The sequence below is a fragment of the Myotis nattereri genome (assembly GCF_964212035.1).
Source record: "Myotis nattereri genome assembly, chromosome: 12".
Lineage (NCBI taxonomy): Eukaryota > Metazoa > Chordata > Mammalia > Chiroptera > Vespertilionidae > Myotis > Myotis nattereri.
Window position 1 is genome coordinate 63,450,232 of NC_138087.1, and position 23,602 is coordinate 63,473,833.

Here is a 23,602-nt window from a genome sequence, read left to right on the forward strand (position 1 = left end):
CCTACCCAATTCTATTCATTAACTTTTGAAGTCCTTAAATGCAGACTGGTGCAGCCTCTATGGAAAACAGTGTGGAGTTTCCTCAAAAAATTAAAAATGAATCTATCTTATGACCCAGCATTCCACTCCCGGGGATTTATCTACAGAAACCCAAAACACTAATTCGAAAGAATACATGCACCCCTATGTATATTGTAGTATTATTTACAATAGCCAAGATATGAAAGCAACCCAAGTGCCCATCAATTGGTGAGTGGATAAAAAAGCTGTGGAATGAACCATAAAAAAGAATGAAATCTTATTTGTGATGGCATGAATGGAGAGAGTACTATGCTCAGAGAGATCAGTCAGAAAAAGACAAATTCCATATGATTTCACTTATATGTGGAACCTAAAGAACAAAATAAATGAACAAACAAAATTGAAACAGACTCATAGACACAGAGAACAGACCAATGGTTGCCAGATGAGAGGGGAGAGGCGGGACTGGGTGAAAGAGATGAAGGGATTAAGAAGCACAAATTGGCCATTATAAAACAGTCATGGAGATGTATGTAAAGCATGGAAATATAGTCAATAATATTGTGATAACTATGTACGGCCCCAGTTGGGGTACTAGAAATATGGAGGAGGACACTATAAACTGAAGTATATGACTGTCTAACCACTAAGCTGTACACCTGAAACCAATGCAAAATGAAACTGAAAGAATAACGAATCTGACGTCCATGCACCACACCAAGTGTTTTCTATCCTTCAGCCTCATGTGATGCCAAAAGTGTTGGGAATCAGGTTGGTTTGTGTTTGAATTTGGACTCTGCCGCCTCCCCTTTGTTTGACCTCCTAGCTGGTCACTTCAGTCCTCTGGGCCTTCGAGTCCTTGTTTCTAGAATGGAGGTCCCCTGGGAGGAGAGGTGCTGGGCTTACCGGAATGACTTGGGTCACCTGATGGAGACCATGGTGGAGACTGGGAAGGATGGATGGAGACATATGGACAGCTGGGGACGGTGACAGACAGATGGAGCCTGGAGCCTTCAGGACAGGGAGCCTTCCCTGCTGGCCCAGACGGCTGCTGTCTTCATTCTGCACAGAACTGTGGCCCCTCCACCAGGGATCGCAGCTCCTAGGGACCAGGACCTATAGAGCAAAGCTGGGTCTCCGAGGTTTCATTAGGATGACAGTGAGAGGCCAGGTAGACTGCAGTCCATGGAATCACTCAGACCTGAGTTCTAATCCTGACCCCACTATTTATGATCAACGTGACTTTGGGCAAGGCCATAATTTCTTCTCCATCCATAAAAGAGGGCTGTGAGGGAATGAAAGTACTCAGTGCAGTGTGGGCACGGTGCTGGCATAAAGCTTAAATATTGAAAAGTTTCCTTTTTTCTTTCCAATCCTCCAACAGTCCGTATTGAGCACCTGCTGAATACCGGCCCTGTACTTAATGCCTCACAGGACACCCTCATTAAACCTCACTACAACCCATCTAAGGTGAGTACCATCATCATCATCCCAGGTTTCAGGCCAGGTGACTGGGTTGTAAATGGTTAAGGAACTTGCTCCTGACCTTAAATCCAGTAAAAATAAAAATAAAAAGGGAGAGAGCCCTGAACCCCAGCAGCCTGGCTGGCTCCCTGAGAGGTGTTGGTAACTGTATCCTGTGCCGATGGGCCCGGGCTCCAGGTTGTGGACTGTCACCGGGGAGGTGGATCCTCACCCAGATGCCCCTGGAACACCATCCTGTGACCACCTGGGAAAGCTGCACACCAGTGCTACTCAAAGTGTGGTCCCCCGCCGGCAGCATCAACACCACCTTGGGGCTGGTTAGAAACCACATTCTTAGGCCCCACCCAGACCTACTGAGACAGAATCTCTGGGGACAGGACCCGAGAACTTGTGTTACCAAGTTCTCCGGTTGATTCCGGTGCCCGAACATAGAAAACTTCTGCTGTAGACAGCATCTCTGTGCAGTGAGCGGCAACTCGCACTCCTAGCCGGCCAGAGACTGTGAAAATTAGACATGGAAAAGGATGCAGAGTCCATTGTGGGAAGTGAACCCAGAAAGCTTCGCTTCAGGTTCCATCCCCACTGTGAAACTCATCCATCCTTTGCAGCGAGAAGGAATGGAGGCTGAAACACAGACAGGCAAATTAATAGCATGTTCTTCGGCAAAGCCGATTCTGCCTTAGGAACCTTTGGACCCCTTTGCTCACCCTCACTATACCCTCAGTTCATTAGGGAAGTTCTCTCTCTGGATAGTTAGTGGATGTAAGCCTTCCAACAAACCAGGGCTTGCTTTTCCCTCTGTGGTTCCCTATTGCTCGCTTGCATGCATTCTCACTGTAGATAATGAAAACAAAAGTCCTCTTCTCCTTTTCTATCCTGGCAGTCCTTTGGCTTTTGAGTTGGTTTACTGCCTTGGGACTGAGGCTACAAAGTATGGATAACAGATACCTGAAGACTATTTATTAACTCCAAGGGAGAAAAGAAGTTGTGAGATAAAGTAGTTATTTAAATCCAATTGCACTACTAAAAATGCCTGGCCTTGTTTTTCTTAAACCGACCTTAAATGTGTGGTCAAAAAATATGTGACTTTGCTTTATTTTGAAAACACCTTATAATTGTAAAGCAATGGCCCATAATCTCAGCACACTCAATGTAATTCTTTTCGTTTTTGCCCATTCCATTCCAGGCCTTGTTTTCGCATTCATATACAATTTTGCATAGTGGTAAGTACACCACAGAAGTGATATTTAAGTGTTGCTTTTTTCCTGGTTAAAGTTTCTGTGTGAGTTTACGCGTTATCATCATGGTAATCATTTTAAATCTCTGGACAGTGGGCTCATGAGTCGGCATGCCACTTATGCATGCCACAGAGTACCTACCGTGTGCCAGATGCAGGCCCCCAGGATTCTAGCAGTGAGCGAGACAACATCCCTGCTCCCAGGACTACAGCAGCGTGCCACTCAAGGGATGCTGTTTTTGCCCGTGTCCACATGAATGACAGCCCTGGAGTAGGTGCACCCGCAGCCCAGGCGGCTCACGCAGGGGAGCTGCTGCCTTGGGGCAGGTTCCTTCAGTTCCTTTCGGGGGTAGGGGAATGGAACTAAGGGCGAGGAGCAGCCTAGGGACATACACATCGTCACGGCTGTTGCTACATGTGCCATATTGTTCGTGCTGCTAGAGACCGCAAACGAGTCATTCTCAACAGAAACTCGTCCGCTTTGAGTGTTAACCTTTTTTCCCCCCAGACGTTTGCTGATTCAGTTAGTTCGCAACAGCCCCTGAGAGAAGCTGTGGATGTTACTGTGCCTGCTCCCTGCTGGTCTTATCCTCCCTCAGATACTTCCTTCAGTATCTGAGACGATGCTGTCAGGCCTGGGGGTCAGAGTTAAAATGGGACACGGGTAGGTTTAAGTGGTCTTCCTGGAACTAAAGGCTTCAGAAGGAGGCTTTCCCACCAAGTTTCAGTCTGCTCTTTGGGATAACCTGGGCCCTTGCCTTGGGCATGAGCAGAAAGGAGACAGAGTGAGCAGCCTCCTCCAACAATCCTTACCTCCTCCTCCTCCTCCCAACCCTGGCAGCAGCAGCACGCCCCCCCCCCCCCCTCAGTGCTGGCTCTCTCCTCTCTCATCACTGGCCCCTTCGTGACCTTTGCCAGTCCCCATTATCCCCCACCCCCAGCCCAGGCACTCCCTCCTCGGCCAGGTCTTCCCTGGCCCGTGTCTGGAAGACAGAGCTGGACTCTCCCCATGCCTCCCTCCTTGCTGAGGCAGGTGGACCTCGACTGAGGCCCTTTGCTCTAGGGACAGTGAACTTGACTCTTCACCTGGGCCTTCCCTATCAGACGGTGGAGTCCAGGACCTACCCTTGGCCTCCTAGTGTCCCCAGCAGTGACACAAGCCTGGCTCGGGATGCGTGCTCAAGAGATGCTTGCATGGCCGGATGAGGCAGAGGGTCACAAAGAGGATACGTATTCCAGGAGTTGATACCAGAAGATAAGAAGCCCTGGTCACTAGGCCGATGTGACGCTCAGCAGTCTGGCCCTTCTGGAATTCCCGATAAATCAAGATTCCTGGCTTCCCTTCTTTCAGAAGCTCAGGGCCGTCCACAGGGCTTGTGTGTTTTTCCCATCACTCTTTTAATTTTCAGTTATCCCTATTCAGACTCTGCTGCTGCTCACTGAAGTCCTTCAAGTTATTTTGTCCCAAGTTTAACCCTACCCGAACTCCCATTTCAGGAGAGTAAATGCGTGTTTCATTGTTCTTGTGCTTCAAAATGAAAGAAATAAAAATAACCTCATATTTCATGGGCACCTTACAGAAATACCCTCTTCTCAATCCTACACAGTGGGTGGTATTATTATCCCATTTTACAGGTAGGGAAGTGAGCCTCAGAGAAGTTTAGCTACCTGCCTGAAGTCACACAGCAGGATTTAAACCCAAGCTGGCTCTGTTCTGGGATGTGGGCTCTTTCTTCTGCACTCTGACTGCAGTCGATGCCAATGCCTACCACATGTCAGAAAACTGAATTCTCCTCCTGGCTCAACTGACTTCCATGAGAATATTCATAACTATTGCCTTCCTGTGGCACGTTGTCCTGCTTAGCAAACAGAAGTAAATGCTAACGCTGTCCCCACGTCACAGGACTATAAAAAGGAGAATCCTGGGTCCCAGAGCCAAGCACGGGCGCTGGAGTCTTTGATGTGTCCTTGTGTTGCTCATCAGAACAGCCTGTTCCAAGGCATAATGTCTACTGTGAGAAAGTCCCGGCATGGCTCCGAGGGCTAGGTTGCCACAACATCCATAAATCTAAAGCTTACAACATACCTCTCTGCTCTTCGTTACCGGAATTCACACCTCAGGTGCGCCTGGCCTCCGGGCTTGGACGTGTGAAATGTGTGAGTTAGAATGGTCTTAGAAAATACTCAGCCCATCCCCTTTTTTACCCACAAAGAAACTGAGACCCAAGGTCCCAGCCCCACTCCCATCGCCACCGCAGTCTCCCCACCCGAGGGCATCGTGGGCTCACTCTTCCCTGAAGGCTCTTCCTAATCTAACCTCTGTGAGGCTGAGGTCCCATCAAGGCTCAAGCTTCAGACCAGAAGTGACTGCTGGAGCACAGGGAACACAACCAGAGACAATAAACAAAAACTGAGCTGAGAATGTGTCTTCTAAGCACTTTGGGGGCCAGAGATGGCCCTTCTTGGTTCTATAAAAGACAATGGATCAAGACAGGCTTCATAACCTCTCCCCCAAATAGTTCAAACTTTCAGACCAAGACACCAGGTGTCAGCCCAGGGAGTTAAGTACACACAGAACAAAATGAAGGCTAAGCTTTAGGTACCGAAGTAACAAGGCTCTGGTACCCCGAATGGAGATCAGCAAAAGAAAAAAGAGAAAACCACAGACAAAAAGGAGTCAATGTTTTACTGACCGGCTACACTGTTTTTAATTTTAATGACAATAATTTGAATAGAAAATGAATACAAGGGCAGGCCATTCAAAGACTCATAAATAATAAATCAAAATTAAAGATACAGAGGTTGAATTTCGCAAACTAACTGAATGAGAAAGGAAATCAATCATGGAGCTCCTACGCCTCCTACTGGGAAAGCTGGATTACTACAGGGGAGGATTCATCTTCACCCACTTGGAGCCATTAGCCCTGTCTGTGGTCAACGGACAACAGTTAAAAGCCTTCCTTCCATGTGCCAGGCTCTGGGATATGTGGCTTCACATACATCGTTTCACTAATGCTTTTACTGGGTGACTACATTTTATAGATGATAAAGGAGAAGCTGAAAACGCTTAAATCAGAGTTGCCAAGCTAGTAAGGATTCCAACCAAGGTCTGGGGAATTCCCAGAGTCCAGGCTCCTTCCTCCACATCACACTGAGTACAAAATGTTGAGGACACAGAGATGAGTAACACCCAGCCTCTACTGGGCCATTTCATCTTACCGTGTTCACATAGTTTAACTGGGCAGGTCGACTCATGTGAAATAACCAGAACACAGAGTCCTACTGCGGTTAGCAGAGGCAGAAACTGAGTGCAGTCAATGTCTCAGTGCCACACACACACACACACACACACACACACACACACCCGGTAGCCCTGACCAGAGGCCCGGGGGAGCAGGGAGCTGGTGCCCGAACCTCTGCTCATCGGTGGGCATGGCTTAGAGAAAGGCCTCCCTTCAGCCCGACACCTGGGTAAGAACTAGACCCTGGGCTGAGTACCCGTAAAAGCAGACATCGTTAACCAGCCTAAACCTTCAAACACCCCAAGTCAAGGAAGACTCAAAAGAGAGTTAACAAGGCTTCCAGTCTGCCTTTTACAAGGTCTGACATATCGGCTTGAGGAAGGTAGGGAGCCGGTGGGAACTCTGAGCAAAGAAAGTCAGGCTGCTGTTTTGGCTGGCTGATAGGAGTGACAGGTAAAGAAATGACTGTGGGCAAAGAAGACCTGAGTATCTATTTGGCAAGGCACCAGGGAGCCATTTTCTGTCTGGACCCGGCAGCAAAACCATCCCACAACAGAGGAACAGCCACAGAATTCTTCCCATGCCAGCCTTCTTTTCCAAACATGTAACGTATACAGGGTGAGGCAAAAGTAGGTGTATGCTGTTTTTATGGAAAATAATACAATAATAAATGATAATACAAGAATAAACTCTGTGTTTCACGTACTCACAACTGTACACCTACTTTTTGCTCCACCCTGTATTATAGAGGGGGGATGAGGGGTCCTTCTTAAGCTTTAGTTGATGCTTATACATACACTTTTATAGAAATAAATCATACTTCACACTTTTTTGTAAAATATTTTTCACCCAAATTCTGAATAAGCTCTCACATACTTTAATACTCCTCTACCTCATTTTTGACAATTGCCTAGAATTCTAATTTGTAGATATATCTAATCTGAAAATATATAATTATTTTTAAATAGAATATGAAACTCATGTGGCTTCAAATTTTTAATAGAAAAACAGTTTTGTAAAAATCTTTGAAGCTAAATCTTTGCTACAATTTCATTTTTTACATTTCAATCTGTATGTGACATTTTCCCAAACCTTTAGCCAGTATCTCAGCATCTTTTTTATTCATGTAAGGTGAAGGTTAAGGTATGAACTTTGGTGTTAGATCTGGGTTCTAATCCCAACTCTGCAATGTACTAACCGGGTGACTTCAAGCTGGGCAGTGACTGCACCTGAATTTTATTCCCTCGTCTAATAAATAAGTAATGATAGTTCATGCCTTCTAGGACTGATGTAAGAAGCAAATAAAATAAACAGTAGCAATGCTCAGTAAATGTCAGTTATTTGTACTTTTCCCTATTAATTTAAAATACAACCTCTACCCCATCTAGATCTGCGTATATACCTGTGTTTTCCTCTGAGGCTTTTATTCTGTTCCGCTGCTCTGTCTGACTACTCTTGCACCAGTATAGCACTGTTCTAACTATTTCATTTTTGTAATTGGTTTCAATAAAGTGGAGCTGTGCCTCTCCTTGTTATTCTTTTTTATATGTTTCTTGGCTTTTCTATTATTTATTCTCCCAACGAATTGAGACCATTTTGGTCAAGTTCAAAAAAACTCATGAGAACGTTTATCGAAATTTCATTAAAGTTATGGCTTTCTTTTCAATACAAAATCTGCCAATCAAGAGCCCACAACACATCTCTTCATTTAACTCAGTCCTCTCTCATGCTTCAGTGTAACATAGTATAGTTTTCTTCACACAGGCTCTGTGCATTTCCCAAATTGATTTCTTTTTAAAATCATTTTTTATTGCTTTGTTTAGGACCTTCTAACTCCGTAAGATTTTCTAGCTCTTACTGCTGATATTCATTCACTCAACAAATATCTATGGAACAACTATGCTATGTGCCAGGCACTGGACTAGGGGCTTAAAACATACTCGTGAATTAAACTCTCTCTCTCTCTCTCTCTCTCTCTCACACACACACACACACACACACACACACACACACACCGCTGCCCTTGTGTAATTTAATTCTAGTAGAGAGACAAAAATACACATGATCAATCTTGAGGTAATATAATATTTCAGAAGATGCCAAGTACTATGAGGGAGCAAAGTTGGAGGAAACCAGAAGTGTTGGAGGCGGTGCAATCGTAAATAGGGTGGTCAGAGTAGGCCTCACTGAGAAGGTGTTGTTCAGAAAGGACATGAACATGGTGAGGTAGAGCTGTCCAAAGGGAGCACTCAAAGCAGAAGTAGCAGCCAGTGCAAAGGCTCTGACAGGAGAGCGTGGCCAGGCATAGAACAGCAAAAAGGCCATGTGAGTAGGAAAGCTGGTGATATTTATATGGCACTGTAAGGATAAGACTCAGTATCCATACTAGTTAGTAGTGAAATCTTGGGAAAAGTGGCACCCACAAAGCCGTCCTTAGCGCTTAAGAGGTAACATCCCAAACACCTTGACTGAATGTTGTGACTCTGAGCCAGAGATCCTTCTCAGATCCCTTGAATCTAGCATTTCCTCAAGTGGATGCCATTGGTATTTGGGGCAGGACAATTCTCCTCTGTATAAGATGACCTCATGCTCTGCCGGACAATTGGGATTGCTGCTTCCTGCCTACTAATTACTGACAACATCCCCTGTTGCTGTGACAGTCAAAACAACCCCAAATGCCTTCCAAACACCTCCCAGCTGAGAGCCCCATGTGGGGCCAGCAGGAACTATTATGGTGTGCAGGTCTTGCAATCAGAGTCTTGCTTGCTTGGTCATGAAAAGGCAAACTATGATGGTGACTGAATGAAGAGCCCTGTTCTTCATCTACCAGCCAGGGTGGCAGAAAAATTTACAATATGCTTTCAAAATGTTCAGAGAGGTGAAGAAACTTGCTCAGTCTAACATAACTGGAAAGTAGAGGAACCAGAATATAAGCCCAGGTTTGGGGTAACCCAGCATCCACAAGTCTATCAGCACCATTTTTCCAACAGCATTTGTTCACTTCGCATCTGTGTGTTACATTTTGTTAATTCTCACAACATTTCAAACTTTTTCACTATTATAACACTTGTTATGGTGATCTGTGATCAGTGATCCTTGATGTGACTATTGTAATTGTTTTGGGCACCACAAACAGTGCCCATACGAGGCAGCAAACCAAATGGATAAATATCGTATGTTCTAACTGCTCCATCAACCAGCCTTTCCCCCATTTATCTCTCTTTTTCCCTCAGGCCTCCCTTTTCCCTGAGGCACTACAACATTAAAATTAGGCCACCCTGGCTGGCATGGTTCAGTGGTTAAGCGTCAACCTATGAACCAAGAGGTCCTGGTTCAATTCCCGGTTGGGGCACATGCCCGGGTTGCGGGCTCAATCCCCAGTGTGAAGGCAGCCAGTCAATGATCCTCTGTCATCATTAATGTTTCCATCTCTCTCGCTCTCTCCCTTTCTCTCTAAAATCAATAAAAATATATTTTTTAAAAGAAATTGGGCCAATTAATAACCCTGCAATAGCCTCTAAGTGTTCAATGAAAGAAAGAGTCATACGTCTCTCACTTAAATTCAAAAGCTAGAAATTGTCCAGGCCAATGTCTCTTTTTTAAGAGTTTTCTGTATGACAAAGCAGCCAGTCTAAACAACAGAACCTCAAAGTGACATCTAAAAGCTAAATTACCCTGTAATTGTCATTAGGAAAGTGGCTGAAATTAAGAACACTTGAGAGTCTCTGGTTGCCTTTTGGAAACTTTTAGCATCTAAGTTTTGTGTGTTCTTTTTTCCTCGCCCGGGAATATGTTTATTGATATTAGAAAGAGAGGAAGGGAGAGAGAGAAACTTCATTTGGTTGCCTCCCATATATGCCCCAACCAGGGATCAAACCCACAACCTAGGTATGTGCCCTGACTGGAAATCGAACCAACAACCTTGTAGTATATGGGACGATGCTTCAACCAACTGAGCCACCTAGCCAACGCCATCTAAGTTATTTTTAAAATCAAATCAAACTTATAGCTTTTATATGTTTCTTGGGTGTAAAGTGGGTTTTAATGAACCTGTGGGTGAGTTGTACTATGAATGAAAGCCATACACTTTACATTCCCCTGGAAATACTACACACCTGAGTTTTACCAACAAGGGACACAACAAGGGCAACAAGTAATTCACTTTTTGCCAAACACAAAATAACTGAAAAAGTCTTATACCACACTGAAACAGGTCTGAATTTATCTCTTTTTCTACTAAGCCATTCAAGATATTTAATAGCTGGAAAAACTCATAAAGTATAAAATGCTTGAGTGGAGGAGTCACAGGAGAAACAGTTTTGGAGTTATTAAGAGCCAAAAGGACTTTAAAAAGGACTTGGGCCAACTTATCTCAACATCTTTATACGTAAGGGGAAATTATTATTTTTTTAAATGATGATGCAACTTATGTATGGTTGTTTGTTAAATGATTACACAACTTGTTAGCAGAAGAACTGAGATTGCTTAATATGTTTATTGTTTTCTTCATGTCTTGTAATTTTAAACCCTTAACACTTCCCAAAAATTTAAGATCATCAAAACAGGGATTGCATATGGTAGAAAGAGGGAAATAAGTGTATCAAAAACCACAGCTAACAGGCTAACAGAGTTACTATAACAAAACATAAAATTTACCTTTGTATTTCTAGCGTCCATAGCGGGGAGAGAGAATGAGACTCTTGTCTTCCAAAGGAAGATTGGTTGATTACCCTTTGTAAGGTGAAACAAGCACTTTCCTGATACTATTTCTGAAAGGAATTTATCACTTGGCACCTCATTCACGGTACACTGAAAATCATTCCTGACAATATTCTCCACAATGATTCTACTAAAAGTGTACAGATTTATCCCCATGGTCATTTCTCACAGTGATCATGACTATGAGTTAAGGGTATGACATTAAGCTGTTATCCAGGGATGTTTTGTTCCTGCAAGTAGCTGAGTTAATGCCACCCAGGTATGCTCGTTGATGCTGGCTGGTCTTAGTTGCTATGAGGATAGAGCTTAGAATACAGAGAGGAATAGATAAAATGTCTCTCAAATTCATTTCCTCAAGTAGCAACAGCCCTAGCCTAGCTTTGAACAAGGGCTGGATCACACCTCACTGAGATGTACTCTCTGGTGAGACCCAGCTCCTGTTTTACTGGTTGACAAGATTCGTGCCATTTGGTGGCTATGTTAAACAAAATAATGCAGAACAAGAAAGTGACAAAACATCTTAAAAACTTTAGGATTCTGGTAGTAACGTTCAGTAAAGCCCCTAGTGTAGCAGGGCTCCCATACTGACTCCAGACTTGGCCATGTAACTGCACTGACCAATAAGATTTGCCCTCAGACCGCCACATGCAGAAGCCCTGACTAGCTACTGGGGAATGAGACACCACGTGGAATACAGAGGATCTGTCCCAGCTGAGAAACCACCAGACATGTGAGTGAAGTCATCCCAGATCACCCAGCCCCCCTCCAGCCCCCCAGTGGACTGGTCAGCTGACTACAGAACTGCCCAGTCACCCATCACCCGATGACCAATAATAAAATGGTTGTTATTCTGAGCCATTAAGTTTCAAGGTGGTATTTACACAGCAATGCTGACTAAAACAGACACCCATTATAAGCAAACCCTGAAGTGAGAAAGAGGTTGAAGATGTGCTGGTCATTTTCATCTCTACAATGAGTGCTCCTATACCCAGAGTCTACAAGTGAGTGAGTGATGTTCCCACAATCTGGGGAGGTACTGTACAGAATTCAAAATGTATTTTCCCCGTAGAAACTTGGACTTAAATGATGACTGAGATCCCAGGCTCATCACAAATGTGTATTTAACCAATATGAGATATTAGGAAATGCAGTAAGGTGTAAAATATTTAAGTAATTATTATAATTAAAATTAAAAGTGAATTGAATAAGCACATTTAAAATTGAACGATGGTGCTTGACAAAAAATAAGTTTCTTTTTAGATTTTGTTCTTAATTCCCTAAGCCAGTAGTTTCTGTGGTGGCAGTATCTGAAATGGCTCTCAATGGTTGCCCCCTCCTGGTGTTCATGCCATTGTGTGATCCCCTCTTCCTGAAGTGCTAACTGGGTCTTTCCGTGTTGGCAAACACAGATCTATTTTTTAATGTTTTTATTGATTTCAGAGAGAGTAAGGGAAGATAGAAAGGTAGAAACATCAATGGTGAGAGAGAATCATTGATCAGCTGCCTTCTGCACATCCCCTACTGGGGATTCAGCCCAAAACCTAGGCATGTGCCCTGATTGGGCATCAAACCCTGTCCTCCTGGTTTATGGGTCAATGCTCAACAGCTGAGCCACTCTAGCTGGGCACAGATCTATTTTAAGTGCTTCAGAGTATTCCATAAAATGAATGAACCATGATTCATTTAATCATTTCTCTAGAAACATTTAATTTGCTTCTAATTTTTATAGTGTAAATAATACTTTAGTAAGTGTTTTAGGACATGCCTCTTTGTGCGTGTATTCAAATAAAGAATAAATACATTTTTAAATTTTAACAGATATAGTCAAAATGCTCTACCAAAAGGCTGCATCAGTAATTACTTATTGATGCAAATATAGTATCTCATATGTATCATAAATTCATAGTTAACATAATAATGCATAATAATACAAATTCCCCCTCACCCTTATCAATAATTAACATTATGTCATGTTATTCTTTCCATTCTAATGGACAAAAAGTATTATTTAACGTTTAATCATATTTTATTGCAATCTAATAACACTAAAAACACATGTGGATTTCATTTTCCTGCATACAAGTGAATCGTGACCAAAAGCATCATTACTGGTATATGTGTCCTCCAGGACTTGGGGAACTTTGAAATTTATGGCTAATATAAAAAGAAGAGAGATTTTCCTGAGGTAATTCACATATGTTAGAAGATACAGAAGAAGGAAAGGAATTATTTTAATAGATGGATTCAAAAGTAAAGTAAACCGTGCGCAGCGGGAGGAGAATGGGGTGTTCAGCCGGGGGTGTGAACAAGATGAAGGGGCAGTGACAAGCTACCGACTGGGGAGAGGTGACATGGACAGATGGAGAGGAGGGTGGTGTTCAAAAGGTATTCATTAACTCAAGTGTTTGAAAGTCTGGACCTTGAAAATGTCTTGGGTGTATAGTTGTCCCCATTAGTGATCCTTGAATTGATTCCTCTGGAGAAATGACGTGCTTGAATAAAGCCCAGCAAGAACAGTGTTTGCTGTGATCATCTGAAAGGAAGATGAAGTATTTCTAATATCACAACATTTTTTCACGAAACACAGTTCTCCTCATTTTATAGATGGGGAAACTGAGACTTGGAGGCATTAAGTAACTTTGCCCAGTTTTACAGTCAATAGCTGGCAGAGCGAAGGCTTGAACCCAAGAATGTCTGGCACCACCACCACCCTCACTGTTCCCAGTCGGGAAAAACTTGGCCCCGATACTGGTTTGTCATGTTCTTATAGTGTTCTTGGGAATGCCATTCAAACACTTTAGATCTTGAGTTCCTTCCCTTTGGAAGGAAAGAGTAGAATCAGAAAATCTACGGGGTTTCTCCCAAATCTTAACATTCTTGGACTCCATTTCCATCTCCTGGATTACCAAGTTGAATTAGGGCTGTAGAGAAAGAGAAAGCTTTGGTCTGGAGGCTAATTTAGCATAGCGCATGTGCCTTTTAACAACAGTTCCGAAAAGATATTTCTTGCTCCTCAGGGAGCAAGAAATCATAAGTTTGGAAATGGGAATCAGAGCAGGGCAAGGAGGCAGGTCCAGGAGACTGTTCCAGAAAGCATGAAGTTTCCAGAAGACTTGGACACTCAATGAGATGAAATATGGCTTGGAGTCAAGTTTACATTAGAGGAAAATGAGAGAGAGAGGAAGGACTGAAAGGATGAACTTTTTGAAAGTCTAAAGCTCATTTAATTTATATTTGTTTTGAAAAAAAAAGACAGTTTTTTCAATTGCTATTATCTACTTGGAACTGTTTTCTGGAATGAATATGAATTCTCGCCTCATGCATAGTTGGAAATTGGAAATTAAGAATAAGAAAATGACACCATGTTTATTGGGAGAAAAGGAATTGGACTGATCATCCTTTTTAATGTAACAATTTTTTCTCATTATTAAACAAGCATAGGTGTATTATAGAATATTTGAAATGGACAGAAATTATTTTTTTAATATCATAATCCTGCCACTTCATCATATAGGTGTGTTTCCTTTTAGTTCTTTTCATATGCACATATTTTTCAAACAAAACTGGGACTCTATCATATATTCAGTGCTTAGCTTATATTTTTCATTCATTCTCCAACTGGGGGACAGAAGACAGGATACCTACGTGTCAAAGACCTGAGAGAAGCCAGGAATTTGGTGTTCTTAACACTTGGTGACTAAAGTCCAGCTGGCGTGGCTCAGTGCTTGAGTATTGACCTATGAACCAAGAGGTCACAATTTGATTCCCAGGTTTCAGTCTCGACCACCAAAAGGGGGCATTCAGGAAGCAGCTGACTGATGCATTGTTCTCACATGGATGTTTCCCTTTCCCTTTCTTTCTCTTTCTCTCTCTCTCCCTCTCCCTTCCTCTCTCTGTAAAAGCCAATAAAAAATCTTTTTTAAAAAATGCAACATTTATTTCATTCATGAATCTGCAATTTGGCGTGACAGTGGAGAGTGGCATCGGCTGGGCTGGGTCAATGGCTAGGGGCTGGAAGCATCTGAAGGCTCTGTCAAGGTCTAGCAATTGAAGCTGGCACTGTTGGCTAAAACACATACACGTGGCTTCTCGTTGTGGCCTGCGCCTCCCCATAGCATGATGGGTTGGGTTCCAAAAGGTTGTACTGCCTTCTCAAACCTACCCTCAGAAGTCAGGTAGCATCCCTCTGCACATCCTACTAGTTAGAAGTGAATCCCAGTAGCCAGCCCATATTCAAGGGGCGTTTAGACTCCACCTTTTGATGGGTGGAATGTCAAAGAAATTCCTCTCCTGAAGCCACTCTTCCCAGCCCAGGGAGTGTGTCTTCTCCTCTGGCTCAGCCCAGGCAGATGTAGTAGCTTCCTGGAGGAGAGGACTCCACAGATGGGCCTGCCTCGGAGTTACCTGTGGTCCTCGAATCCAGAGCCGCAAAGCAGAGAGGGTCCTGGCTCAGATGCATGAGCTTCTCCCTTCTTGCCCCACATTAAGCTGCCAACCCCTGAAACTCCAGGGTCCTAGTTCCTACTCCTGCAGAAGCTTTTCCCATCCTACCATGGGCCCAACTGCTAATGCAATGCAATAAACTTGAACCACAAGTTCACAGCCTCCCTGCTGAGCACCCAGGCAGACCTTCCTAAGGCCCAGGCCTCCCCACAGGCACGGTCCCGGTAGACACCAGGCCAGCCGAACTGCCTCCTGCAACCCCTCGGCCCTCCTTTGCTACAGGAGCAGTGAGGCTGGTGAGCCATGTCTGACCCCCCAGGACAGACTCTGCACATGCACTTCTTCCCTCTGGTGCCTCCAAACTCTCCCTAGCCAGGGATTTCTCCCAGGAACCTGTATAGGGAACATATCCCTTCTGTCTCCTCATGCTCCTGGCAAGCAGGCAGGTAGAGTAAGACACCCCTGATCCGAGTGGTTTCCTAGGGAGAAATGGCTACAATTCCCCACCAGCACTCTACTCCTAAAGATCTCAGATGTTTGAGGGGCCAAGGTGTGGGTTCTGAAGGCAGCAGACTGGGGTAGGGGGCGGGACCAGCAGCCTCTGGGGGACAGACCACACACCTGGGGCAGGAGGCAGCTGGCTGGATTAGGAGGGAAATGGGCCAGGGAAAGTGGAGGGACACAGGCCGAGGGGGAAAGTACAGAAACACTTTACAGAGGAGCTAAAATCTTCAGTGCATCCCAAAGGAGGAGAAGGAAATATCCCATCAGCATAACTATCTTTCATAATCCCAGTTTATGATCAGCCAAATCAGCTTTGAACTACGCTAACAGTCTTCGGTCTAACTTTTTTTATTTTATCTATCTTTACTGTTTAAAATATTACAGATGTCCCCTTTGTGTGTGTGTGCTTCCCATTGACCCCTGTGCCCTGCACCCACCCCTCCCAGGCTTTCACCACTCTATTGTCTGTGTCCATGGGTTATGCATATATGGTCTAACATTTAAAGGGTTCCTCGCCTCCCCCGAAGAGGATAATTGTGAACTCCATCTTTCAGAAGCAAGCAATATAAATAGGATTCAAACTTATAAATCCACTAGAGGCCCAGTGCACAAAAGTCATGCACGAAAGTCATGCACTCGGGGAGCTGGGTGGGGTGTCCCTCAGCCCGGATTGCGAGAGGGCGCAGGCCAGTTCGAGGGACCCCACCGGTGCACAATCGGGGTTGGGGAGGGATGTGGGAGGTTGGCCAGCCGGGAAGGGACTGTGGGAGGGCTCCACGGCGTGTCCAGCCCATCTTGCTCAGTCCTGATGGGCCGGACCTCAGCAGCAAACTAACCTACAGGTCAGAGCGTCTGCCCCCTGGTAGTCAGTGCAAGTCATAGCAACTGGTCAACTGTCAACTGTCTGCCTCCTGGTGGTCAGTGCACGTCATAGCAAGTGTTTGAGCAGCCTTAGCATATCATTAGCATATTACACTTTGATTGGTTAAATGGACACTTAGCATATTAGGCTTTTATTATATAGGATTAGCCATAGAAGATCTTTCCTAGTCAAAAAAAGAAGCCCAGCCAATGTGGCCCAGTGGTTGAGCATCAACCTATGAACCAGGAGGTCATAGTTCGATTCCTGGTCAGGGCACATGCCCAGGTTTTGGGCTCCATTCCCAATGTAGGGAGTGCAGGAAGCCAATCAGTTATTCTCTCTTATCACTGATGTTTCTATCTCTCTCTCTCCCCTTACCCTCCTCTCTGAAATCAATAAAATATTTTTTAAAGCATTTTATTTTCTCTGAGCAGTTGACATCACAAAACAACTCTTGATTGAATGTAATGGAAAGGAGACCCATTCTCCACACTCTACCTATTTATATGGTTTGGTTAAAAAGAAAGTTTTACCCATAGATATCTAATTTTTCTAAAGGAAATCTTCAGAATATTATTTTTGGATGATTGTATTTTGGATCAGCTCCTTTCATCCAAGAGCCTGGTGATGCTTTTTCCTTTGAACCTGGACTCTCTACTTTTTTTTTTTTTAAGTTTCAAAAGTTCAAGACCCCATTGTTTGGATTTCATTCCAAGTTCAGACTGCTCAAAAGCCCGGTGGGATCACAACTCTTACAAACATCTGAGCTTCCACAAGGGTGCTGTTGAAAGGGGCATTTTCATATCACAAGTGGAGACTTCCTACTGGGTTGTGGGTGGGGGGAGGGATCTGGGAGGCAGACCCAGCCTAAACCCTTTTCTTCCCAGGGCCTTTTTATCCACCTCCCCGGATCTGCTGGGCCTGTCATTTGAGGATAAGTCATATAGACAAATTCAAAGTTCCCTCGGGGACATGGGCAAGAAAAGACAACAAAATACACATTATTCTCACCAAAAGCTTTTCCCCAGACTCTGGGATGTTGTCTGGCATACAGTAGGCATCCAATAAAATGTATTAAATACAAGGAAAAAAGAAAGAGAGAATGGGAAAGGGGGAGGGAAGTGGGGGGAAGGGAAGGGAGTAAGAGTCGTTAAAATCATTGAGCAAGGGGATTTTAAAATAATCACCCTCCATGAGAGGCATAGGATGGCCTAGTAGGGAGAAACAGACTCAGTCTCTAACTAAGGTAACCTGAGATCCACCAGCTGTTTAAGTCCAGTGCTGAGCAGCTGCCCCCAGTCCATGGTTGCTCACAAAGGCTCACGCATCAGAAGCCCTAGGCATACTCAGTTCACAGCAGCTCTCTCAGTCCTACTAGAAGCCAAAGAAACCCAGGGAGAGGAAGTACTGCAGGAAGCCACAAAGGAACTGGAGTGTCAACCAAACGCAGGAGAAATCTGAGAGCCAGTCCTGTGCGCTTGCACTCCACACACACTGTCCCAGGTGGCTTTCCCCGAGAAAAACACAACTTTGACCAGGAGATCAATGACTAGATTTTGAGCCTCAGCCCCATACACAGTAACTGCCCTCCACCCAGGGGCCTCAGTTTCCCATTTGCAGCTCTGCCTCCCTCAAAGGAATCGGATGAGAACAAGGTTTGATGGAATGGCAAGCACATTAAAGGGGAAGAAGTCCTCCTTGCTCCTCAGAACATTTCTCATACAGTGGGGCCTTGACGGACGAGTGTCCTGACTAACGAGTTTTTTGAGATACCAGCTGTCTCTCAGCCGATTTTTTGCATTGAGTTGATAGAGTAATTTGAGTTAACGAGCTCCTTAACGAGCTCCTTAACGAGCTCGGTCTCAGAACGAATTAAACTTGTAAGTCAAGGCCCCACTGTACTTGGTTTCAAAACAAGTGCCTGATGCGGACATGGCTGTTTCTTCCCACCCGTGGTGTGAGTCCCTGTACAGACCATTGCTGTAGAGACCAGAGAAGTTTCCAGAAGAGCAGCTCTGGAACATGGAGCTCACCAGAGTTGTTCTGATGCTTCCAGTTCAGTTCATGATCAAGACCTTCTAAGCCTCATGATGATGAGACAGACCCAGGTCACTTCAACCAGGTCCCTCAGAACTTCAGTATGTTGGCCCTTCCTCTAGCACCAAGGGCCCAGCAGTGGAAGGTGAACCCCTCCTTTCTGAGACAGAGATGGGCCACAGGCAGCTCTGCCTGGAGATCAGTGTGCCTGAGAACAGCCAGGCATTGTTTGCCCCCTGCTGTCTGGCAGAGCTGGGCCTGAGTGGGCAGAGAAGTGGGCTGGAGGTTCTGGCAGCATGGGGGGCAGCCTCCCTAGTGGGGAGGGCAGCAGGGAGTTCTGTGTGACAGCTGGGCTCACAATGTGGGCATTGTTCCCTCCCTGCCTTACATCTGTTCCCCTAAGGGCGGAGGGCAGAGAAGAACTGGGTTGGAGCATCTGCCAGGGCCCAGGGAGAGAGCCGTGCACTGCCCATCCAGAAGAAAGGAAAACGCTGAATGTTCCTGGCAGCCCACCCATGGGCCAACTTGACAGAGGTTAGGGACGCAGAGGAAAAGTCAGCTTCCTGCCAATGCCCTCTCCCCACCCCAGTCTCTTTGATTCTTTCTCTTATTTCAGTCATCTCATGCCATGCTGAGCTTTGCCTGCTGCTATAATCTTTGTTTTCCTTTTTACTATCTAAGCATTTCTTCTGCACATTTGGACTGTCCCTAAGTACCTTTTGATATCATTCACGTCTATTGTATTGACCTAAAAATCATAAAATACACTCTGCGGAGTTTGCCCTCAAACCTGCATATTCTCATTAAGTCCCTGGTGATTCTATCTTCTGAGAAGGAGTTTGGTGACATGGATGAAGCAGGATAAAAATGTCTATCCTTTTGTAGCTGAAACTCACTCAACCGAGTATGCCATGTGCTAATATCTACATGATATCTCATTAATCCTCATAAAAATCCTGCAAGGTATAAAATTGTATAAATCAGCTTTACAGATGAGAGAAAGAGACTTGACTTGGAGTGGTGAACATAAAACAATATAAAGATGATGTATTAGAGAACTGTATACCTGAAACCTATGTAATTGCATTAATCAATGTCACCCCAATAAATTCAACTTTAAAAAAGCTTACAGGTGAGAAAACTGTAGCTCACTGACCTGAGGTAATTTGCCCAAGATCACTCAGGTAATAGATCAAAGAACAATCCCAGGTCTCCGACTCTAAGTCCAGCATCCCTGCCATGAAGCCAGCCTCCCCCTTCAGGGGACTGCACTGAGGAATTATACTTTTTAATTTTAAAATCAAAAATAAGTGTCCATTTCATTGTTGACGATGATAGCAAATATTACAAACAATCTAAATAATTAATTATAAAAGAATAATTAATTGCACTGTGGTAAATCAATGGAAAAATATTGCTCAACCATTAGAAATGAAAAGATGCTAGATTACAGCAACATAGAAACTTTCATAACTCAAAATATATGTAAGTATGTTATGAACACACATATGCAAAAGTGTACCTAGGTAAAGAAGGATAGGAGAAAGTCAGGAAAAATGAAAACACTATTTATAGGGAAGTTGAATTCTGGGTGAGTTTTTCCTAACAGGTGCTTCATAGTTCCATTATGATGTCCTAAAAATAAACATCATACAATATCCCTGCTGATTTTTTAAAATATTTTTATTGATTTTTAGAGAAAGAGGAAGGGGGAAAGAGAGAGAGAAATATCAATGTGATCATCTGCCTCCTTTGGATTGAGCCCAAAACCCAAATATGTGCTCTGACCAGGAATTGAACCAGCAACTTTTCAGTGCACAGGTGACAACCAACCAAGCCATACCAGCGAGAGCTCCCTGCTGATTTTTTAATGCCAGGTGCACGTTCTTTCCCAATAATCTGTTGTCTTATCCCAAAGTATCTATGTGCTGATTCAAACAAATTCAGTTTCACTTTACAGAAATAAACATAAAAATGAAAACTTTCTTCTAAGTTTTTTATTTCCATATTTAATATGAGATCTTTTATAATTTATCACTTTCTCTCTGGGGACCTTATATCAAAATCAATCCAAGATCTATAATTGCCCCTGGTTTTGATCGTAGTAATGGTGCTATAACAACTGTGGGGTATTCAACCACTCTGCGAAAAGAGGAAGAGAAAACAGCAGAAAGCAAGGGGCCCCTTGCCATAGCTTCGCAGGTAGATGGAGGAAAGGCACCTCCTCATTCACGGGGTCACTTTCTCTCAGTGCCTCAGCTGCTCCCAGTCTGTAGAGATTTTGAGATTTCCAGTATTTTAACCAGAGACTGTTTGGTCACAAGGAGCAGGAGTCCACTTAGACTAGCTCAGATTATGTGGGAGTTTAATGAGATTACTGGAGATATATCCAAGATACCCCCCAAACTACAGGAAGTTAGGGCAGCCTTGTGGGACTAAAAAAGCCACAGAACCCAGAGCACCTCTGTCTCTCTCTCTGTCTCTCTCCTGGACCTTGCTCTTCGCTCAAAAACTCAAAGGAGATGCAGCCCCAGCCAGCCACCCCTTCCCAAGATCCTGACACCAGCATTTTCCTTACTTGTTTGGGCCTAGCTTTCTCTGCCCCCTCTCTCACCCCTGCCCCCTCAGAAAGCATCAGGCTCTTTCAAAATAGTCCAAGTCCCAGTGTAAAGGAGCACAGATTTAACATGAGGAGTGCTCAGTGCAAACCCTAAAGTGGAGGCTGGTGGTCCAGGAGACTGGTACCAGTACACCCATCCCCAGAGACTGGGTAACAAGTCGGGTGAAAATACCCAGGACAACAGTGCAGGCGAGAGAAAAGGAAAATCCATTCTCAAAGTGCACAGAAAAACAAATGCCAGTAAACTGAACAGGTTCACAGGTAACTCATGGGGAGCGTTCTCACTGTGTGCTGGTCTGAGGCTGCACAATGCTGGGGGCACCAACCTGGGGCCAACTCTGCCAGCTCAGACTTCAGGAGAGATCAGGGAGCAACAGGTAAAAGCAACACAAAGGGAACCATGGCTATTTACTGGGTGGCATCAAATGAGCAAAGACAATAGAACTGGGGGTAGAAAACTTGGCTCTGCCACTAATTTACCAAGTGACCTTGAAGTGCATCATTCTCATCTTTGGGCCTCAGCTTCCCCATCTATAATGTGAAGGGACTGAGCCAAACACCTGTGGTCCCTGCAGCCATGACCCTGGAGGCAGTGGTGTGCTGAAGTCAGTTCTTTCTGCATCATGAGAACTGACTGTTAAATTCAGGGAGATTTGTGAGCTTGATGCTAAACACAGCTGTTATAAAAATTATATTACCTACGTTTACAGTTAAATAAATTGTATTAAAACCCAAGAGTAAAAATACTCAAAATTTATCACTTCCTAATTATTTTACTACATTATAATATTATCTATGCCAGGAGTCAGCAAACTTTTTCTATAATGGAACAAATACTACCATTAAAAATGTAAAAACCCATCTTAGCTCATGGGCTGCGTAATAGCAGGCCATGTGTCAGATTGGGCCTACTGGCCATGCTTTGCTAACCACTGACCTAAGCCCTTGCATTATTCACATCTATTTCACTTATATAGTTGTGTACTACTGAGTATCTCTCTCCAATTCCATGTTAATGATATCACTCTGGCAACTTAAAATCAGCTATGGTGGGAGTATTCTATATATATAAAAGGCTAAGTGACTGACCGTACATCCATCCAACCATTCGACTGACCGGCCAGCTGGTACATTAGACGTGCACTGGCAATTTAAAAATAAGCGTTGACTTGCGTATGCACGATACATATAAAGCTCTTGCTGGCGCCAATCGCATGAATGTGTTTCGATCTGTCATTGTCAATCATGAATTTGGTTGACACTTCTATTATAAAGAAAGGGCGAATAGCAATATTAAAATATTTCTTCTAATTAATTTCCTTTCAATGTGCACGAATCCATGCACCAGGCCGCTAGTTTACATTATGGAAATGGACAAACACTGCGAACCAGGGCTTTTCCTCCTAGAGAGCTGGTTGCTAAACATTTTCCAGCACACTACTGCCCAGAGGTCTCAGTGGGAGAGAATCACAGAAAACTAAAGTGCTTCACCAGCTCCTCCAGGAAATATAGGCATAGAAGCAGAATGAAAAGGGAAAATGCAGTGCATGAGGTCAGAGGAAAAGGAAGACGGAGGGTACCCAGCCTTGCACGCCTGGACACGGCTTAATCAACAGGCGGTTGGTTAACCGTCAGGGTTCAGGCTTGCTTTCTGTGCCTGAGAAAAGCACTTATCCTATTTTCCTCTCCTCTCACTTTGGACGTGCTATTTCCATCCTTACTGCTGCCTTGGACAGGACCAAAGCAGTTAAGTCACCCAGAAGCCACCAGGGACAGATACCCTCTGTCAAGGGGACGAGCAGAGGCTGAAGGGAAAGGCACTGTTTCGTGAGCAGCCACCTCTGCTGTTCTGCGGTGGATTTGGGCCTCTCTTAAAATAGAACAATAAACGTGCAGGTCTAGACGAAGCAGCAATTTTGGTTTTAGGGAAAGCTGATACCCAACAGGATGAGGATAACCCCCAAGAAAGTTTGTTTTCAGCAATTTGGGCTCAATTAGGCAGGAATAGTGCCTGGCAAGGAATAAAGAGACAACCAAAGCCAGAAGTAGGCTTCCAGGGCAGCTGTAAGGTGACCCTGCCCCAAATTCCCAGACTGTGCCCACCACCTTGGGGGAATGAGGTGCAGCCTTAACCGTTTTGGAAGAAATCCTCTCTATTCCTCCCTCCAGGCCCTGGACATCTGTACCACCCTCTCACTGCCTGCTCTGCCGCCTGCTCCACTTCTCCCCATCACTGTAAGAAAAACCTGATGGAAACCAGAAATAAAAGTATATATTTTCCAACTCCCAGCTGCCTAGTCCAAATAGTACAAAATACTGGGGAAGCAGAGAGCAAAAGAGCAAGGTTTGGGGGTGGGGGTTGCAAACCACCTTCACTAAGAGGTGGTTAAAGCCTGCTGTATAGAAACCCTTGAATTGACCCTTGAAGGAAC